A 20,585-nucleotide genomic window follows, 5' to 3' on the forward strand; every position below is an offset into this window, starting at 1 on the left:
ATTTACGAGGTGAATAATATTTGGACACACTTTTATTTCGGAGATTCAGCACTTCTTTGTCACCATTTGATAATCATATGAATTAGTATGTTTTGCTAATGCGGGTATCATTTTGCCAAGATTGTGAAAGCCTCGTTAACCTGCATCAAAGACGTCCGCAGGATTTTTTTCGGGGGGGGGGGGCAACGTCATAGAAACGTTTCATTCTTCTCCTTCTTATTACTATTATTGCTGTTGTTATAATAATAATAATAATAATTATTATTATTATTATTATTATTATTATTATTAGTTACTACTTTACCAATCATAAAATTCAAATTGAATTGAAAATATTTTGGCGTTGTATACAAGTTGAGACTAGGGTCTACTATTTAGATAGAAACTGCATTCACCTTTCTTCCTTTCAATATACATTTATCACTTTGTTGATGTACAGTAGTGCGTCTTTTTGTACATTTTCACAATGCACAGATATCAAGCAGAGTCGGAGACCACTTAATCTACTGTCCTTCATGGTACCTCTAATCCATGTTTTTACGTGCCGAAGGGCACTGTAAAATAATAGGAATAATGATGATGATAATAATAATAATAGTAATAGTCACAGAAAAATATCGCTACAATTTCACCATTCAAAGTACATTAACTCTTTCCAGAAATCTCAGGGGAGGGCAAGTGGCCCCCTGGCACCTCCCTGCGGCCGCCTTTGTGCATTAGTTACTTTGAAGCTGCACTGCCTGCAGACTTGATGACACAGTAATTTCATGTCGTAATGGAATGAAATACAGAAACATACAAGGAAAGGAGTGGGGTATGACGTGTATTGGGAGCTGTTGATTGCGTGTCATCACAGGTGTTCAAATTCTCCTTCCTTCTGTTGTGAGCGCGGTTTCTATGTAGCCTACAAGAGACGGGAAGATTCAACAGGGGCTGCTTCTATTTTTCTGCACGCGTTCATCCTGAATCGAGGTTCATTAACGATTGCTGCTCCTATAGTTACGCACTGCCATTCCAAGACTGGGCTCTTCATAAATCATAGCCACTTCATTGCCGGCGACTTGTGAAAGAGTTACGTCCCAAAACCCACGCCGAAGCGGCATGGAGTCACGGCTTTCCATGGTATAGTTTCTTTCCCCGAATTCGTTGAGAAATCATTCTTCTCCCTTTAAGTTGTTAAAGTTTTAAAAAATACCTCTGATACGTCATTAGGGCCACCTGGGACCAGTGTTAGTAAGTAACAAGTTACTTCTAACGTAGTTACAAGTAACTGTTACTTTTGTGGAGTAATTATAACAGTAACTACACTGGAGAAATGAGGTTCTAAGACCGTCAATTTCTGTTGCCTTGCAACTACCGTAATAAATTTAGCAAGACCGTTATTGAAGTATTAACGGCCATTACATAATTACATTAATTGACATAATCTTAATTATTCAGTTTTTAAGAATACCTGTATTTATGGTTAACGCATTTGCAATGTATAGGTAATATTTATCAACGTATATTTAGGCATGATAAAGTATTCGAATTAAGAAATGGTCGCATTCCGTTTCTATAAATTAACAGGGAGACTGTTAAATTTTTTAACGGTGGTTGCAGTACAGAATATTATTATTTTTCTTAGCTTTTAGTTTCGTTTCAAGTTCACTTTTATGCACTGGCAAGCTAATTGGAACTGGACCAGTGGCGTATGCTGAGTGTAAGACCTGGATTAGCTCACTATGACACCTGTTCCTAGGCTATGGAGAAAGTAAGAAGACTAAGCCCTGCGTCAGGTCAACCTTGCAGCAGGTTTTAGCATATGTAGATCCAAACGTGCGCGCAAGAATATAGTTCCACTGAGACGGGTTCTATTCCGACACAACTGCATACTTGCAAGAAAACAGTTATTTAATTTGTAATATACAGACAAAATAATACATTGATTAGCAGGTATGGACTTAATTGGTTGCAATCACTGTGCAGACGAACTTAGAACCGCAGATTCGCCAACTCGAATCTGTAATGCGTTGAAGAGACATTGAAACTTTAGAGCGAGTCGAGCGAGACTGAATGCGTTGCAGAGCGCGTGAAATCGCTGATACCAGTGTTGCACCTCCCACTATTTTAACCCTATGTTTATTGTAGAGCGGCGAGAATGGCTGAATCTCCTGTTCAGCGCGCGGTTTTACCCGAATGTTATTTTGGGCTTCATCCGAAAGGAAATGTTCTTCAAAGTCAAGCAAGTTGTTTTAAATGCATAATCCTCCTTGCGGCAACAAGATCAAAGTAAAACAGGGCGTGAGGTGATTTGCCGTCAATGTGCACACGAATTGTATCACGGGTGTTGAATGATTTGCGGTTTGAGTTTAGCAAGAGGAAACGATTGTTTGTTGTTTGACGACAAAAGAATCTCCGCGGTATTAAAATATATCGCAGTGAGAAGAAACATGTTTATTATTTGGACGAGACGTCCTTCAACTCGGTGGGTGGGGGAAGGGGTAATAAAACATGGAAGGATACCACCATGCAAAACCACCGCCAGGGCTGAAGAAACCGACGATGAGGGGAAGGGGGAGGCTTATTGTTTCACCCACTGGCGGCAATGAAAGCTTTGTTGAAGGCGCATATTTACTGTTCCGCGCAAAGAAAGGGAAGGGTGATTATCAGCAAGAAATGGACAGACCAAGATTTGAATCCTGGTTTAGTGAAGTGATTCATAAATTGAAACCAGAGTAATAGCGACAGACAATGCACCTGATTGTATATATCACCAATAACAAATCATGCTTTTTTGGTGGTACAACTTGAAGTGCGTGTGTCTTACAGTAACGGATGTATTGCGAACGAAGCAACCAAGTTTTTCATAAATCTATTTCTTTCTAAACCAAAAACAATAATTTGTCATTAAATTCAAGAGGAGCCTATCGTTGTTTACTTTTATCTTTGTTTATTTTTATTTTTGCGTGCTCGAAATATACACACATGCTCTTATGTTTAGAAGTTGTTTCGCTCTTATATTAATGACACATTTATTAAGTAATATATGCGCAGAAAGTACTTTTAGAATGTTATGTTTCAGGAGACAAAGAGAAGCAAAAATACAATCCACTTGACATGCATGCGGGTTTTGATGTGTTGTGCGGTTGGCAATACTGTAGATTTACTCAGTGTCTCCGATGTAAGCAGCTCGGCGGTTGAGGAAAGACTGGCACGGAAGATTCTGAGCTCAGTTCTCGCGCGGATTGATACATAAAACCTGCTGCAAGGTTAACCTGACGCTTGGCTTAATAGGCTCATTCTTGATGTCTTCAAGGAAGCCACGTTGCCATCCCAACGGCAGACAGGTTGCAAACTTATAAGAATTCAGGTTGCCAACTTCTAAGAATTTAGGTTGCCAACTCCTAAAAATTCAGGTTGCCAACTTCAGAATTGACATTTTCTTCAGAATTTTACTTTCTAGGCTTTAGGCTTCGCAGATAGCCTAGCTAGCCTGGAATATATGCTCCTGGACTGGACCTACAGTTGAAAGTCTGGTACATAAAATGCCTTTGTAATGAATTATTCAGTATGATTTACATGTTATATTTCTGACGCCAAACTATAAATCATATTTAGTGTACTGTAAGTAAAGGGAAGCGTATTCAAAACTAGAAAAGGACTCGTTAAAATAAATATTTCACTACATACACACACGGTAGCCGGACAATTGCGATGGCGGACAATTGCGAAGTAAAAGGGCGGGTGGACAATTGCGATGACATTTTTAATCTTCTATCAAATTGAAGGGTGACTTAACACCCCGTGCAATACCTCTTACAAGAGAATTATGTGAAATATTGATATTTTCGAATCCTCATTCCTCTCACACTTCCTCCAGGCTTGAGACTGGCAAGCGGTGTCCCCCTGAGATTTCTGGAAATAGTTAATGTAATTAGAATTGTGAAATTGCTGAAATATTTTATAACAAAAAGTATCGTTTTCTGTGACTTACAGACCGTAAGTTACAGCAACTATTATAATAATAATTATTATTATTAATTGAAACAGGGTTACATCTAAGCTTACAGTCTATTTTACACTGATTATCAAACTATAAAAAACAGCTTTCTGTCCTACACGAATTAATGTTAAGTATACAGTTATGCAAATTGTATAATAGCCGCCGTTCCGCGGAAGACTCATCCGTCAATGGCGCTGTGTATAGATATACAGAATATGGAAATTACAAATGTATGTAATTTAAAAAACATAAGTAGTAGTAGTAATAGTAATGTAATAATAATAATAATAATAATAATAATAAAACAATAATAACAATCATAATAATAGTAATAATAATAATAGTAATAATAACAGTATTATTATTAATACTATTATTGATAGTAATAAAAAATCTGTGACTTTGCCCCCCTTTGAGAAAAAATCCTCTGGGCGCCCTTGCTGGCAAGGTAGCTTGTAAACGTGCTTGCATTACAACCACTTTTAGGTTAGGTTAGGTTAGGTTAGGTGCACCTGTGGGTTGGTCATCCTCATCGTTCGCAATTGACCTATCATTAATTTGTAAAATGACCTTCACCGTCAAAATCATCGCAATTGTCCGTGACTTTGGCTTCATCCCGGTTGTCCTACATTTTACACACACACAGACACTTGCGAATGGAATGCACACATATCTATGTTTACAAATATTGAATATCATATGGCAGCTATTGGTCTAACTTTTGCAGTCTTACGAAAATATTATATCGTACAATGTTAGTCTTTGTATCGCAACTGCCACCCCCCTCCCCCCCCCCCAATGCAGTTTAGCTATGTCCCCGTAACGAAGGATCAAAATACATATATCTAAAGTTAATTCATAATTATTAAACGACGTGGTTGTCCTCCGTGTTTCAGCTTCTGGGGTAACGAGTTTCTAAACCGAAGTGCTTTACGCCCTCTGGATGTTGGGAAATTAAGTAATGGAAAACGTTAGCACGACCAACTTTTCGCTTCGCCGGTGTTAGAAATTGAAAATCTGCCGCAAAATTAAATATTTCACAATCCAGTTGCAGCCCCAATATACGACGTGATTGATCCAAGATTATCGCTTTGCGAGTTGTCACTTTCCCTGCTTATTTTGTCAACCGCGGCTGCACCGAAATTTGGATCACAATGACAGAGTTAATTTCGTCCTTCGTGTAATGGGGTATCGATTGCCCCCAGGGATATTACCTTCTGGTAATGCGCTGTCGAGATGCCCATTTTTATGTGGACGGTGCTTGTATTGTGTTTTGATTATTTTCCGTAATCGCGACGATGAGACGATAGATGCTGTTGAGTAATTTGTGTGGAAGTAACGAGTTACTTTTACAAGTTACGGTAACTTTTCCAGCAGCGTAAACTGCAACTATTCTCTGTCTGCTGTAAGAACGAAGCCAATGTAAACAGCGTGGCTTCTGAGAATTCTTATTGGTTGTTCGAATTGGAGATGTGTAGGAATATAGTGCACATGGCAAAGCCACTCCTCACCACGCTGAAAAAAAAAAATATGCATCTGAATTGCCACCAAAAGTGGTGTACACCGTAATTGGTGTAGCACAACACTTAATCGAGTGTTAAATGCATGCATACTAGGTGTGGTGTGACATCAAATGGTGTAAGAGGTCACCAAAAATTGTGTTAAACAACGCCAATTCCGCGTTGACACTTTTGGTGGGAACTCAATTGCATATTTTTTTTTAGAGTGCAGGGACGTTGAGGGACCTTATATTACTAGCTGTCCAGCTACAAGTAATTCCTGCTGGATTTTCCAGTTGGACTTGGACTTGTTTGTCTACTAGTTTTCGCCTCACACGATAACCGTTACAGTCCGTGTCGATATAATATCGTTCCCCACAAGGCATGCTAAGAAGATGGACGAGCAACTTAAGGAAGAACGTCGTAGGACAATAGCTACTTCTGCTATTTAAAATTAAAATTACAAGAAATGATAGAAATTCCCGTAATCAAGGTATACTCAACAACAACTCTGTATATTCATACATAAGATTCGCATACATGTTTTGTTGAATTAAATGTGCCAAACATTTAATACATTGCTAATAATAAAGGATTTTTATTATTGGCTAAAAACATCTGTCGTGTACAAATCTCATCGCTTTGGATAAATTCCTAAATATTACATGAACACGAATGCACTTCATCTTGTTTTTTTCTTTCATCGAGCAGAGAACGAGAACAACCAACACTCGGAAATCACAGGAAAAAAACAAACTCTTCTCTTTGCCAAACTCACAGATGATCATCACATGATCACACTTTCGCTCTTGGCTGTTCCACCGAATCTAGCAGAAAAAGCCAGTTGCAATTAGAACACGATCTAGTCGTCAAAGCCAGTCTAGCAGACAGACTGGCAGCCATAATTTCCAGACATGTAGCCAGTCCAGCGCCAACTAGGGTATTCCTACTGCAAATCCAGATCCTGTGCGCTTAGGCCCCAATACGAGCTCAAGCCACATGAGTTTGTTGACATTAACTTTGTTGTTGTAGTGGATGGAGAATTATTACTTTTTGAAACTAGTAACCGTAACTGCAAGGCTGTAACTTAGAAAACAACGAAATTATTCTTGCAACTGCTCCTCGTTCTTATGTAATCCAGGCCTCTGAACGGTAATTATGAGTTGTTTTTTTTTCTTTTGTGGGGAAGAGGTGTTATTGTTTGATCTAAGTTGAGGTGTGATTGTTGACGCCAATTATGTAAATTTTCTTATTCTCTGAAATTTGTAGTTCTCCATGGTTATGAGGACTATAAAGTTTGCTTTCTCTTCATTAGCTTCTAATCCAATTTTGGATGCTTCTCTCACTATGTTAATGAAAGTTTCCTTTACGCTTCTTATACTTATTCCGATTATATCAATGTCATCAGCATATGCCTCCGCAGGGACAGTGCTGGAAAAATTCACCATTTGAAATCACTGAGTTTCGGATATTGAATACGGGAATCCAGCATGACAGTCAGACACACTATCGACTGGACCATCGCGGCAATACGTGTTATAGATAATCTATGAGGTAACTATAAAAGTAAATTATTTACTTTTGTTAAAGTAACAGTGAATCAACTGAGTTACATTTCAAAAAGTATATTTTAAGCAAGTTACTCTAACTGTAACTCAGGGAATTTTTATTTCTCTAATATTGGATTGGGAGGGTCAAATGAATCAATACTGGGGGTGAAGCAGGGGTGCGTTCTCTCCCCTCTGCTGATTATCCTCTTCATCAACGATATCGTGGAGGAAATAACGCAGAGGGACACGGATCCACCAACGATATCCGACGTAAAGGTACCACTTTTGTTATACGCAGACGACCTGGTACTGATTTCGAACACAACAGCAGGTCTACAGAACGGTCTAGACACGTTACACGGATATTGCGGGAAATGGGCCATGCGAGTAAATATGAAGAAGACCAAAATAATGGTATTTAAGAACGGGTACGTATTTGGTAAGGATGAACAATGGAAATACGGGGAGGCAAGTGTCGATAGGGTGAAACAGTACGATTATTTAGGCATGGTGATGACAATGACGGGTAGGTGGGCAAGGCACGTACACAGGAATAAATGTAAAGCAATTTTCGCGTTAGAAAAAACAAGAAAAATAAAATACAAAGTACCAAATATTCCAATCAAAATTCTGGAGGGGGTCTACGAGGCCACAGTTAAGGCAACACTATTCTATGGCATAGAACTATGGGTCTGGGAGGGAGGGGAAACCGTAAACGTCGTACAGTCTAGATTCCTAAAACAAGGGCTAGGAGTAGGGAGGGGTACGGCAACATGTGGGGCACTTAGGGAAATGGGAAAATTAAGAGAGGAAGTGGATGCCAAAATGAGGAGCATTAAATACTGGTCAAAACTGATCACCATGGAGGGGGTAAATTTGAAGAAACTCTGTGTACAATCACAGATAAGGGGGGGGGGTAATGGGAGGCAATGGGTAGCAAAAATAAATACGGAATTATACAGTATAGGGCTGGGATGGGTGTGGGAAGAGGGAATAGAGGGGAGAATTGATATGCAGATGCTAGGGGCCATACGTACCAGGCTGGAAGATATTACCAAACAGAAAATTTTGACAGAATGCGACGCAAAAATATCGTTAACATCGGCGAAAATAGTGGACACGGATCGAGAATGGGGAAGGAGGAACTGCGTAGATTTGTGTGGGGCAAAAGAAAGGTCAGGATTGGCCTGGTTCAGACTGGGGGGATGGGCACAAGTTAGACTTAAATGGGAGGACGGGAGCGTTATGCGGCGAAGACGAGACGAAATTTCACATTCTCCTCCAGTGTAAAGAAACAGGGGAGGCATGACAAAAATATATCAGGGAAATAAATGAAGATAACATTGAGAATATAATGACAAGCGTTATTAGGAGGGAGAGACCGAGAGGGGGGGAGGCGCAAATAAGGAATCTGGAAACTTTCCTACACTACGCCTGGGTAATGAGATCAAAGAAGCTCAGTGGGGATAGCGAACATGTGTGAAAGGGGGGAGGGGTACTAAATAAATAAATTAATAAATAAATTTGAGAAAATTTAGGAACCACTCAGGTAACAGGGCAAGTATAGGGAAAGATTTCAAATGACATAGTGTTTGTGAACTCCCAAGCAGTGGTGAAGGTGGAAGCAGACTAAAAAGGAGGAAGGGTGTAAGGAAAGTACACGAAAATTTTGCACTTGTATGGTATGTATAGCTGTAAAGGCTCATACTGGAAATAAATTCTATTCTATTCTATTCTATTCTAATGAGTCTTAAAATATTTGCGATGCGACAAAACGTACCACTTGATGGTTTTGCTGATTTCCATCACACTTTATCCACGCTTTGGACTGGCAAAATTACTATACAGGGTGGGTCAAAAGTCGCCATACACCTAAATAAAAGAAGACACTGTGGGGATAGGTGTCAGTGAGTGTTGGATATGCCTGTTGGGGGTGGGGGAAAACTTTATGATGAGGTTGATCTTGACGGCCGCCTTCTTGAAGTCCGCCATCAAAATTCTAGCCTAAAATTATGTGTCACACGACCCCTTCCCATTTAAAAAAATGAAGTTGAATCCAAGATGGCGGACTTCAAGAAGCCGGCCGTCAAGATCAACCTCATCATAAAGTTTTCCCCCAACCCCAACAGGCATATCCAACACTCACTGACACCTATCCCCACAGTGGCTTCTTTTATTTAGGTGTATTGCGACTTTTGACCCAACCTGTATAATGTATGTATGGCTATTTTGGCGTGTTTAAAATCAGTTGTGGTTAAGCTGTCGTCCACATTATTTCTTTTGTTTTATCTTTTCGTCCTTTTTTTCGATTTTTGTTTTAGTTATGTCAATTCTAACTTAACTTAACTCAACTTTAACTTCTTAACTTAACTTAACTTAGCCTAACTTAACTTAACTTAGCCTAACTTAACTTAACTTAGCCTAACTTAACTTAACTTAGCCTAACTTAACTTAACTTAACCTAGCCTAACTTAACCTAACCTAACCTAACCTTTGTCGTGTAGGTTGCCTATAGAGTATCGCTGTAAATCTTGGTAATTGGCGTGTTTTCCTCTCGAACCCTTTTCTTAGCCTCTTGCATACGCTCCTTCACATCTAACTGAGCATCATTCGGGACTCCACAAACGTGATCACTCGACGGGCCACTAACCACTTTATTCTCTTTTGATTTTAAGTTCAAGCGTTTTCCTTGAAGTGGTACGTTTTGTCGCGGAGTAAATATTTTGAAGGTAGGTGTTTATCTGAGTGGTATGTTTCGTCGCGAAAACCCAAGTGGTAAGTTTTGTCGCTGGTACGTTCTGTCGGGACACCATTGGATTGATAGGCAACAGTTTAAAAATCTAGACGAAACCTAGAAAAAACTTCTCTAACCGACCCCAAGACTACCAAGACATTTTTGTGACACATTTACTTTGGTAAATCTCTAGAAATGTTTGTTGCATGGTTACCAATGTTTTGCGAAAATGGATGTCCGACTTATTGTTATTTTTGGACTTGTCTTTTATGAGATACTTAAAAAATCTAAAACTAAAATAAACTCCATGATCTAAAAGCGCTCTGATGGTCATGATCCGCCAAGTCATAGTGACGTGGTCATTGCATCGAGTCTCATCACACCACAGCTTCTAGCTTTCGAGACCAGAGACCGCTACTTCTTTTCAAGAGCCTCCATAATTGTCCTATGGTTACACTATTAAACCTTGTTTGTTCCCATGTTTAATAAAACACTTGAAATGCTAACCAAGGTAGAATTTATTGCAGAAGAACACACTATAAATGTAACGTTTCCACCCCCTAACAGGGTCTTCTTGAGATTCACACTAAAATCGAATTGATTTTAGTGTGAATCTGATTTACGTTTATAGTGTTTCTTTGCAATAAATTCTGCCTTGGTCAGAAGTGTTTTAATAATTGTCCTCACTATTCTGGACCAACAACGAAGCTTTGAAGGCTCCCACCGGGAATCGAACCCGAGACAGCTTGCACCAAAGCCGAGAGCACTAACCATAAAAAAAACTGTTTCCATACCTTATTATTCATATCCGTGTTCTCCACCGCAAGATATGCAATTACAGTGTGTTATAAAAAAATCATTTATTTTAAATTTGCAGGTTTTTTTTTTCCAAAAAAGAATATCAAAATTACCGACGGCCATACTCTGTAACTGTATCAACGCAGGCGACCGTTTCTTGTACCGAAATCCTAACGGTAACTTTCACCTTTGTTGAGTGGAGCCCCCAAATCGGATTTGGAGCCCGAAAACAGGTATGAAAGCGAGGAGGCCTGTCGCCAGTCCGCAAGCAGATGAAACATAATGCTATTTTCCTGCTAAACATCGCTCCAAACGTACAAAGCATTCCGCCAACTCTCATCCTCAATGTCCAGTATCGCCACATTCAGTCCTCGAACCTCATTAGCCGGCTTTGGTAACTTCATCTTCTCCCGGACACCAAGCGGCTGCACAACAATGAGGGAAATTCTTTGTTGTGGCGATTCCAGACAACGCAGGCCGAGTGTCCATCGCGGAGGGATTTGTGGATTTGGAGAGGACCTCCCGTAAACAGAAACAGATAGGTATCAAGATGAGGTTTCAAGGATTGTTGAAGATTTTTCCTTGGTTGAGTCGAATCGCAGAACTGTAACAGTGCGCTACGACGCCAGGGATCGCCGGTTCGAATCTCAACCTGAAAATGGGTGCCCTCTTTAATTTAATCATATCGCCATTCACCCTCATCGTCGAGAATAGCCAAAGGTGGCAGAAAAGCGACGCTGAGTAACAAACATCAAATTCAATCGAATCTCAGAACGTGCTGCCTTTGACTCCATATCACACTGAACATAATGTGGTTTGTATTTTGCAGTTTTCGTAGCGGATAAAAATGTAATTATTATCCTTTCTACAATTGGTATTCTGGCAAAGTTATATTCTGCATTCCATGTATCTTCTTATAATGCGATTGGAGCTCTACAACAAAGGAATTTATTTCTTCTCTTCAGGATTCTAAATAATTTTCTCCTGCGATTGGAGCTGTACAACAATGGAATTTATTTCTTCTCTTCAGGATTCTGAAATTATTATTTTCGAATTGGAGCTCTACAACAATTATTCTCCTGCGATTGGAGCTCTACAACAATGGAATGTATTTCTTCTCCTCAGGATTCTAAATATTATGATCCTGCGATTGGAGCTCAACAACAATGGAATTTATTTCTTCCCTTCAGGATTCTAAATATTATTCTCCTGCGATTGGACCTCTACAACAATGGAATGTATTTATTCTCTTCAGGATTCTAAATATTATTCTCCTGCGATTGGAGCTCTACAACAAAGGAATTTATTTTTCTCTTGAGGATTCTAAATATCATTCTCATGAGATTGGAGCTCTACAACAAAGGAATTTATTTTTTTCTTCAGGATTCTAAATATTATTCTCCTGCGATTGGAGCTCTACAACAAAGGAATTTATATTTTCTCTTCAGGATTCTAAATATTATTCTCCTGCGATTGGGGCTCTACAACAAAGGAATTTATATTTTCTCTTCAGGATTCTAAATATTATTCTCCTGCGATTGGAGCTCTACAACAATGGAATTTATTTCTTCCCTTCAGGATTCTATATATTATTCTCCTGCGATTGGAGCTCTACAACAATGAAATATATTTCTTCTCTTCAGGATTCTAAATATTACTCTCTTGCAATTGGAGCTCTACAACAAAGGAATTTATTTTTCCTCTTCAGGATTCTAAATATTATTCTCCTGCGATTGCAGCTCTACAACAATGGAATTTATTTCTTCTCTTCAGGATTCTAAATATTATTCTCCTGCGATTGGAGCTCTACAACAAAGGAATTTATATTTTCTCTTCAGGATTCTAAATATTATTCTCCTGCGATTGGAGCTCTACAGCAAAGGAATTCATTTCTTCTCTTCAGGATTCTAAATATTATTTTCCTGCGATTGATCCTTGACTACGATGGCATTTATTTATTCTCTTCAGGATTCTAATTGTTATCTCTTCTGCAATTGAACCTGTACAGCAATGGATTTTATTTCTTCCCTATATGATTTCAAATCAAGTCCTTTCATTAATTTTATGTAATCATTATATTCACCCCAGTCGGTGCAAATTAACTTAATCACTCAAGTGGTCTGAGGTGGAAGAACACCTAACACAAATACGCATAGGGAATCCCTAAGTGCGCCGCTGCCACATAGCGTTACTAAATCAGTTCCCAGTTGGAAACACTGTCTGCAGAAGAAGAACATCTTTCGAGGAGTGGATTGTCAAGGGACAGTCTTTTCGGCCGCTCATGGTGACATGTCAATGATTACCGCCTGGCAGGTGACAGAGATGGGACCGAGATTTTTACGGAGGTGTCCTCTTCAACAATGAGCCACATTAAAATAAACGGCGATAGGTATCACACAGACCGGGGGAATGAAGACGATGGCTTATTTCTAAGTCCTCAGCCATCAACAGTGAGTCCTGCGGTTGTTGGCAGGATACCTTTGTCCCAGGCTTAAAGAACAAAAGAAGGTCTTCTTGTTACGAAAGAAAAAAAAAACTTTAGAAAGGATTGAAAACTTGGTAAGTTGGATAGCTCGTTTGTATGTTTAACTTTGCCCCTGCGGTGTTCCTTCAGTTTGGATGAAATGCGGTATAAAAGGGTTTTGTCGCCGGGCGTGTATGTGTCTGGTATACAGAGTTGCAATGGCCAGATTCGAATGCTGAAATATCCGAGTACCGTAAATAACGGATGAACCTACCCGATTTTCAATTCTGATCCCGTTTCCAGATTTTCAATTTCGGATGTCCAATTTTCGGTTTCGGGGAACGAAATTTACTCTTCCGGGTACAAAATTTTTCCTATCTGGTAACACATTTTCTGTTTCGGGTAACAAATTTACGGTTCCGGGTGCCCAATTTTGGACTCCGGTCTGGATCCGGATACCAGATTTTCAGTTCCGTGAGCATAACGTTACGATAACAATTTCAAAAAAGGGATAACTTAGAATAGCAACATGGGAGAAAGGACGGTTTAACGAAGGAACTAAATTTGAAAAATGGAGAACAGGAAACAAGACGACATTGTATGGGTTGTACTGTATGTATGTCAAGTGTTGCCAACTTCGCTCTTCTGGAGCCAGATCTGGCTCTTTCGTGCACTCGTTTGACTGTGAACTGTGGCACCCGCCCTCTGTCCCACCATGATGCCACCACTGGCTCCGGCCCATAAAGACCAACCTTTGCCATGAGTGTACATTTTGCAAGTGACGTGATATTCATATATAGGCTGTGTCACCCACCCCCTCTTTCCTCCCCAGGCATTTTTATATATAGCGCTGTGGCTAAGGTGAAGATGACAATATTATTATCCGAGAATCCTTTATTTTAGATTTCATATGAACATCATTGGATTATTGAGATAGGTGATGCCGCCAAATCTAGGCGGTGAAAACTAAGAATAAATTTCCATCACTTTAAAGCTAACGGTAATAGCAGCGCCCCCCTTCCTCTGACACCTAAAATTACCCTAGGAGGCACTTTATGCAGCCTTCGTCAATCTAGCTCCTTGAAAGTCATCTTTAGCTCTATTAATGGTGAAATGTAGCTCCTTTGTGCACATCAGGTTTGTCAACACTGCCAGGATGGTCGTATGAGGCAAGGAGAAATGCATTAGGTTTATGGGACCATTATTTTATTCGTTCTGTCTTGTATATCAAACACCCAATGACGTATAAGACGGACGGACATGGACGGAAAAGTACATATCATAGTAGTAGGAAAAGTCGAAACTCCCATTTGATTAGCCGTAACTTGAAGTTGAAGTCGATTTCCTATAAGGAATCATGGGATTCTGTAAATACTTATTAATCATATTTTTCAAACATCGTGTCTACCTTACTAATCAACTTGAAAAACAGTTTCCACTTGCAACATGGAGAGAAATTCATACTCTCTTGCATACTAAACCCTTTTTAAAAAAGCAGTGCCCAATCCGACGATATTGAAATAAATGCACAATTAGAGTGCGCGTCAAATCTCCTGCATATGGCCTTCAACGGCTGAACAGCACCAGCGAATCACAGACGTGCGGTGTTGCCGTGCTCTCCTTGACAAGGCGTTTCGCTCAACCACGCTGTCTCTTTTCCGTGTGAGATTTCGATATGGCACCTCTGCAATGCGCTGCTATTGGCTATCGCCATATGCAGGAGATTTGACGCGCACTCTAGTGCGTAATTGTCCCTCCTCGCCTTAACAATGAAGAAAGTTTCACTATAATAACGATGCAGGAAAGAAATCAAGCTATATCTTGTACATTGCAACGTATCGTATCATGAAGCCACACAAAAGATGTGGGGATAGGGCTTCCACACATATTCTCGATCTCGACCATGGTGCATCCATACTCCTCAGCCGCTTTGAGTTATTTTAGGACTGACATCCGGGGTGATGCGCTATGACTCCAAGGGTCCCGAGTTCGAATCCCAATCTGAGTTAGGGCGTTCTTTGTGACTGTCCCTTCATCAATTTCATCTTTATCACTCATCCTCGTCTTCGTGATTAGCCAAAAGTGGCTGAAAGCGTAGTAAAATGAACAAATCAATCAGTGAAATTTATTATTAGGGGCCGGATAACTATGTACTAAAAAACAGTAAAATATGAACATATGGATGTACTTATTTAAATATCATTGATTGATTGATTGATTTAGTTTATTTTACTTCGCGTTTTGCGCCTCTTGGCTAATTTGCGAAGATGGAGATGAGTGATGAAATGATGAAATTTATGAATGGACATTCACAAACAACCAAGCCCGAGCGGGATTCGAACCCAGGGTTCCCCTTGGCGTTGCAGTTAGATGTGCTAATCAGTTTGCCACAGGGACCGGCTTATTTAAAAATCAAAATAATATGTACTGAAACCAATCAAAAAGTGAAAAATTCGTACTGAAACCATTCAAAAGGTGAAAAATTTGTACTGAATCCATTCAAAAAGTGAAAAATATGTACTGAAACCATTCAAAAATGAAAAATTTGTACTGAAACCATTCAAAAAATGAAAAATTTGTAACATCGAAACCATCACATTAATTGTGTAGTCAGTTTCCAAGGAGTGAGAACTATTGCCTACTTATATTTCCATACATTATCGCTATATGCTGTATATACGTATATTAAATTAGTTTGGTACATATGTTGAATTCTTGTTCCACCTACATTACTCAAAATTAGAGAAAAGGTGAAAAAAACGATATTTTTAAAAAAATATATTTATTGTAAACGGAAAATATGTATCATACCTTAAAATATACAGAAATATGCCGTTTGAAATTCATGTAGGGTAAAGGGCGGACATATGGCGCAGGGGGACAGATGGATAGAAGCTACATGTACTATATTTTTTGCGTGCATGTTGTGGCTACATGATGATACAGAACTTAGCCATCGTACATTTTTATTGTTCCTAAAGAACAGAAATATGATGTACAGTACATTGAAAATAAATAAAAATATTAATAAACAGCTTTTTTGCGTTGACTGAAAATGTGCGCCATCTGTCCCCCTTTTACCCTATATTGTTACTAACATCGTGGTTCGCCGGCATTTATAACTTCTGCTATACGTATGTAATTAGATAAAAATCGGGTAACTAGTATTGAGCAAAAGAGCAAAATTTGAAATTTACGAACTGGGACATTTTGCACCGCGTAACTACATCGAAACCTAAAAATTCCCTCACAGGCAGTGGCTTTCGTTCGAATAAAGTTCTCCAAAAAGCATAACATATGATACGAAGGCGTCGGAGCCCCATGGAGAAATATTTCCGCCTTAGTGCCTACGTGCCTACTTTTGTCCGTGTCCCTGTCAGAAGAAAAAAGAAGCGAAAAGAGCCTTGCTCTGTCTCCGCGCGCTGTCAACCTGCCAAGGCCCTTCTACGTGAACAGGCGCTCTCTGGGAGCAGAGGCACATCGTCGACAGGGAGGACATTCTGAGATCTTCATAATTAGAAATCTCAGTATCTCGTTATCTGCGTCTGTCTTGTATACGTCGCGGTGATTGTAACAGAGCTTGGATTTGTAACTCCTCTTCTTCTCTTGAGACAGGGAGCGCGCATGGAGACTGATTGTTTGATCATGATCAACCCATAGGCAGTAAGGGTTCTCATTACTGCTGGATAAATAGGTCGAGAACCTGTTACTTTGCCAGCCTATGTATAGTAATGAAAGTAACAACAATTATAGAAGTAGGAATTGTACCGGGTGGCCAGAATTAAAGTTACCCAACTCAGAGCCCTCTGTAGCCTGTTTGAGGCATCGTACGTAGAACTCTGAAATTTGGTGAATCCACTATGCAGACCATGGGGAAAAGGATGGCGATAAAAAAAGAATAGTTCAATTTTCCGCCACCAGGTTGAAATGTGGCGCTGTACTTCCATGATGGATTGTAATAATGACGTAAACTGCTCCAATTGGTTATTGATTTGCCTTTACCTTGCAATCTTGCAATAAACGAGAGATTTTTTTCTCGCAACTTCCAGCCACTAACAAATGTCTTTCTAATTAAGGCCGTACTAAAGGCAATTTTGTGGTAATTTTTCGATAACAGATGGCAGCACCGTTTGCCATGGCAACCGAGGGCCATGTTGCCAGATCTCCGCGTAATCAAGGTAGATACATACAGGTTGATCGATTAGGGTACTCCTTGATGGAATATGACGTCACGTTGGTTAGCAGATTTTATTGAAAAATCTAAGATGTGGAGCAACGTAATTGTTTATCATGAGATTTTAGTTGTATGTTCTTATTGAAAAAAAAATACAACAATTTATCAGCAATGCAAGATAGTAATATTCGTAATAGTAATATAAAATCCCTTGTATTGTATTATGTATTTCTTTTTAATATTTCGAAAGCAGAAGAGAACATACAAAGATAGCTGTAGTTATTTCAAACACGAAATGCATAAAGTAAGAAGAGTAATTGAAATAATTGAAAACATTTTGCAATTACGTTTGAAGCTAATGCTGCATTGACTGTAGAATTCACTTTATATGACAGTACTTGAACATATTTATATCTTTTATCGATGACGTTAGCAGATTTTCTTCATAAATTTGCAGAATTTCAGTGAACATCTTGTAAATATTTATAAATATTAGGGCTCTCTAACGATCCTCAATCTTTTATCCTTCAAGTGAATAAACATGTAATTCTGCACCCTTACTTTTTACTGAGTTTTAATATCGCGATTTTGAAAGAAAAATGTCAGACGAAGAAACCTGGATACACAATAGAAAACATATGTTATTTTTATAATAGTTCAATATTAAATACAGTTTTGTAGCGCATCTAATTTATTTGCATGTCATGTCACCACACAATGTCCGTTTCATAGTTCTTTACGGATTTGGTCTATTCTGGTTTTCAGTTCTGCAGCTGATGTAGAATCTTTGGAAGTATCAGTAACATTTTCAAGTAACAGTAACTGTAAACTACTTACGTTATAAAATTAGTAATTGTAACTCAGTTATTTTTCCACCTAACTAGTAAGTTGAACAATTACTTTACTGCATGGAAAGAAATATTAACTTGAACCAAATGTTCTCCTCAAAGAATGGGTAAATTGACGATTATTAAAGCCGGCCTCCGTAGCGGAGTGGTTAGCACAGCGCGCTACGACGCCAGGGGTCCCGGGTTCGAATCCTCGCCTGGGCATGGATGTTCGTGAGTGTCCATTCATCAATTTCATCATATCCACTCATCTCCATAATCGTAAACTAGCCAAAAGTGGCACAAAAAGCGAAGTAAAATAAAGCAAATCAATCAATCAATCAATTGATGATTATTAAAATCTCGAGACCATGAGGACAATTTTTTTCGTCAAGAGCCAGGATGTATCACAAGTTTATTTGTATTAGAACACTTACCATATAAGATTACATACATAATCTCCAACAATTCTCATGGGCACACAGTAATTTTATAGTTCAACAAAAATTCTAAAAAAATATTTGGTTTGATCAACAAAATGAAATGAAAGGTTAATCGTCATTGCTTTGTAACAGAAGTTTACTGTGAATTTTATTGCCTCAATGTTTGTACATGAAATGTAAGAAATAAGTTATAATTTCATGAAACTTAATGCTTAGCATTTAGTGGTCATAGGTGGTAAAAAGGACATCGCGCTTGCAACTCATGATCCGAACAACGTCTTACGAGATGAAACAAATCTAGAGTAAAGTAACTGTAATAATAACTATGTCAAGTACTTTCTAAAGAACATAAATAACAGTAATTATATGCGAATTACTTTCTCAAGTGATTAACTCGGAGTTACTTTTAAAGAGTAACTATTCAAACACTGCTGATATATCATCGAGTTCAGCAACATATTGGTATGAATTGCGAGGGAAGTTGAGCCTCCCCCTTGGCAAAGTGGTAACGTAATCGCCTTGTAATATAGGAGTCCCAGGTTCGATAGACGGTGAATGTACACTGATCGTTAAATAAAAATGGGACAACTAGATCCTGAAAGTCTCCCTTCTCTGCAATGCGTCTTGTGTGTTGTCTAAATCTACGGCGATGAGTGAATTGTATGGTAATAGCAAATTTTCAATGGCAAGTTCTGTCACTGCCGTTGAGTTAGGCAACACACATAACGCATTGCAGGGATGCAGGTATTTCAGAATATAGGTGTCCCATTTTTATTTCCAGTGACTGTACATAGTGGTTTAGATCCCACTTTAAACTGTAGGTCCAGTCCCAATTAGCCTTTCTGTGTATAAAGAAGATTTAAAAAACGTATTTCGAGGGAAGATACAATACAGTAATAAATACCATTAGAATAGAAGTTCAATAGCTTACAAAATAATTGTTTACAGGGACTACTAAAACTAGATTTTCGGGATATATAAAATCATATTTACGTTGTTGTTTCAATGCATATTTATTATTTTTCTTTATCGTACCCTGCAAAACATTATTGCGTTCTCTGAGAGCAGTGTTGTCGATTGGGTTCCAAAATTGGGAGAGGGCAAGGACACTTTAATTTCCATTGGTAGATGAGGTTTTGTATGGTATTGGGGTAGAAGTGGGGGCCATCTGCCCCTCCCCCTAGTTGCCGCCACTGTCTGAGAGATATGCTTTTTGCAAATCATCATCGTATTCAGGAAGAAATTTATTTTCTTAGGAATTTTGAAAATACCTCTAAAAATTTAAACTTGCAAGAATATCGATGAATGCGTACCAATGCTTGACAGACAAGACAAGTAAGTCACACCCCTGGCACTGTTTTTTTCCTCCTGTTTCCCCTAATATACAATTTACAATTGATGACCACTTGCTATCAGATATTATTAAGGCTTGAAACATAATTTCTTGAGCATATTTTGGACTCTTGATTTCTAGTAAATCATCACCATTCAATCAAGTGTCTACGCTAGCAAGCAAAAATGTATGTACTCTTCCATGTAAAGTTCAAACAATCTACTTTGTTCATTTACAGTATATTCCGTAGAAGCTTATACACCAACTGCCACTGTCGGTCAAACCTATTGTCCTTTTGTACAAATTTCAATAGTGCTCTTTACTATTGGTAGAGGACACTTCGATTAGTTTCTCAAACGCTCATCTGCAAAAGGAACAAATAAAAATAGTTTTAACATCGTATATGAGACTATGAACTTACAAAATATGTATAAAAAGTATTGATATTACATTGTTACAACCTTAGACAAGTTGAGTTAATAATGGAACTTACAGATGTTGAGTAAATGGATTTGAAAATAATGGATCCAATTGGCACTATAATGCTTAACGATATCGTTCTGTTATTAAAGAGCAGTTTGGTTCACGATATGAGCTCACTTCAATGATCTAACTTTATAATGAATGTTAAATATGATGAGCCTAAAACAGAAATTGGCAAAATAATTGTTAGAAATATTTTCATAGTAGAGTGATGATTGCAACGCTATATGGTGTGAGGTTCCTCCAGGTTCGAATCCTGGTTTCATGTATGTGTTTAATCATTATCTTTGTTCCA

The sequence above is a fragment of the Lepisma saccharinum genome, chromosome 6, assembly GCF_977018435.1.
Source record: "Lepisma saccharinum chromosome 6, izLepSacc3.1, whole genome shotgun sequence".
NCBI classification, from domain to species: domain Eukaryota; kingdom Metazoa; phylum Arthropoda; class Insecta; order Zygentoma; family Lepismatidae; genus Lepisma; species Lepisma saccharinum.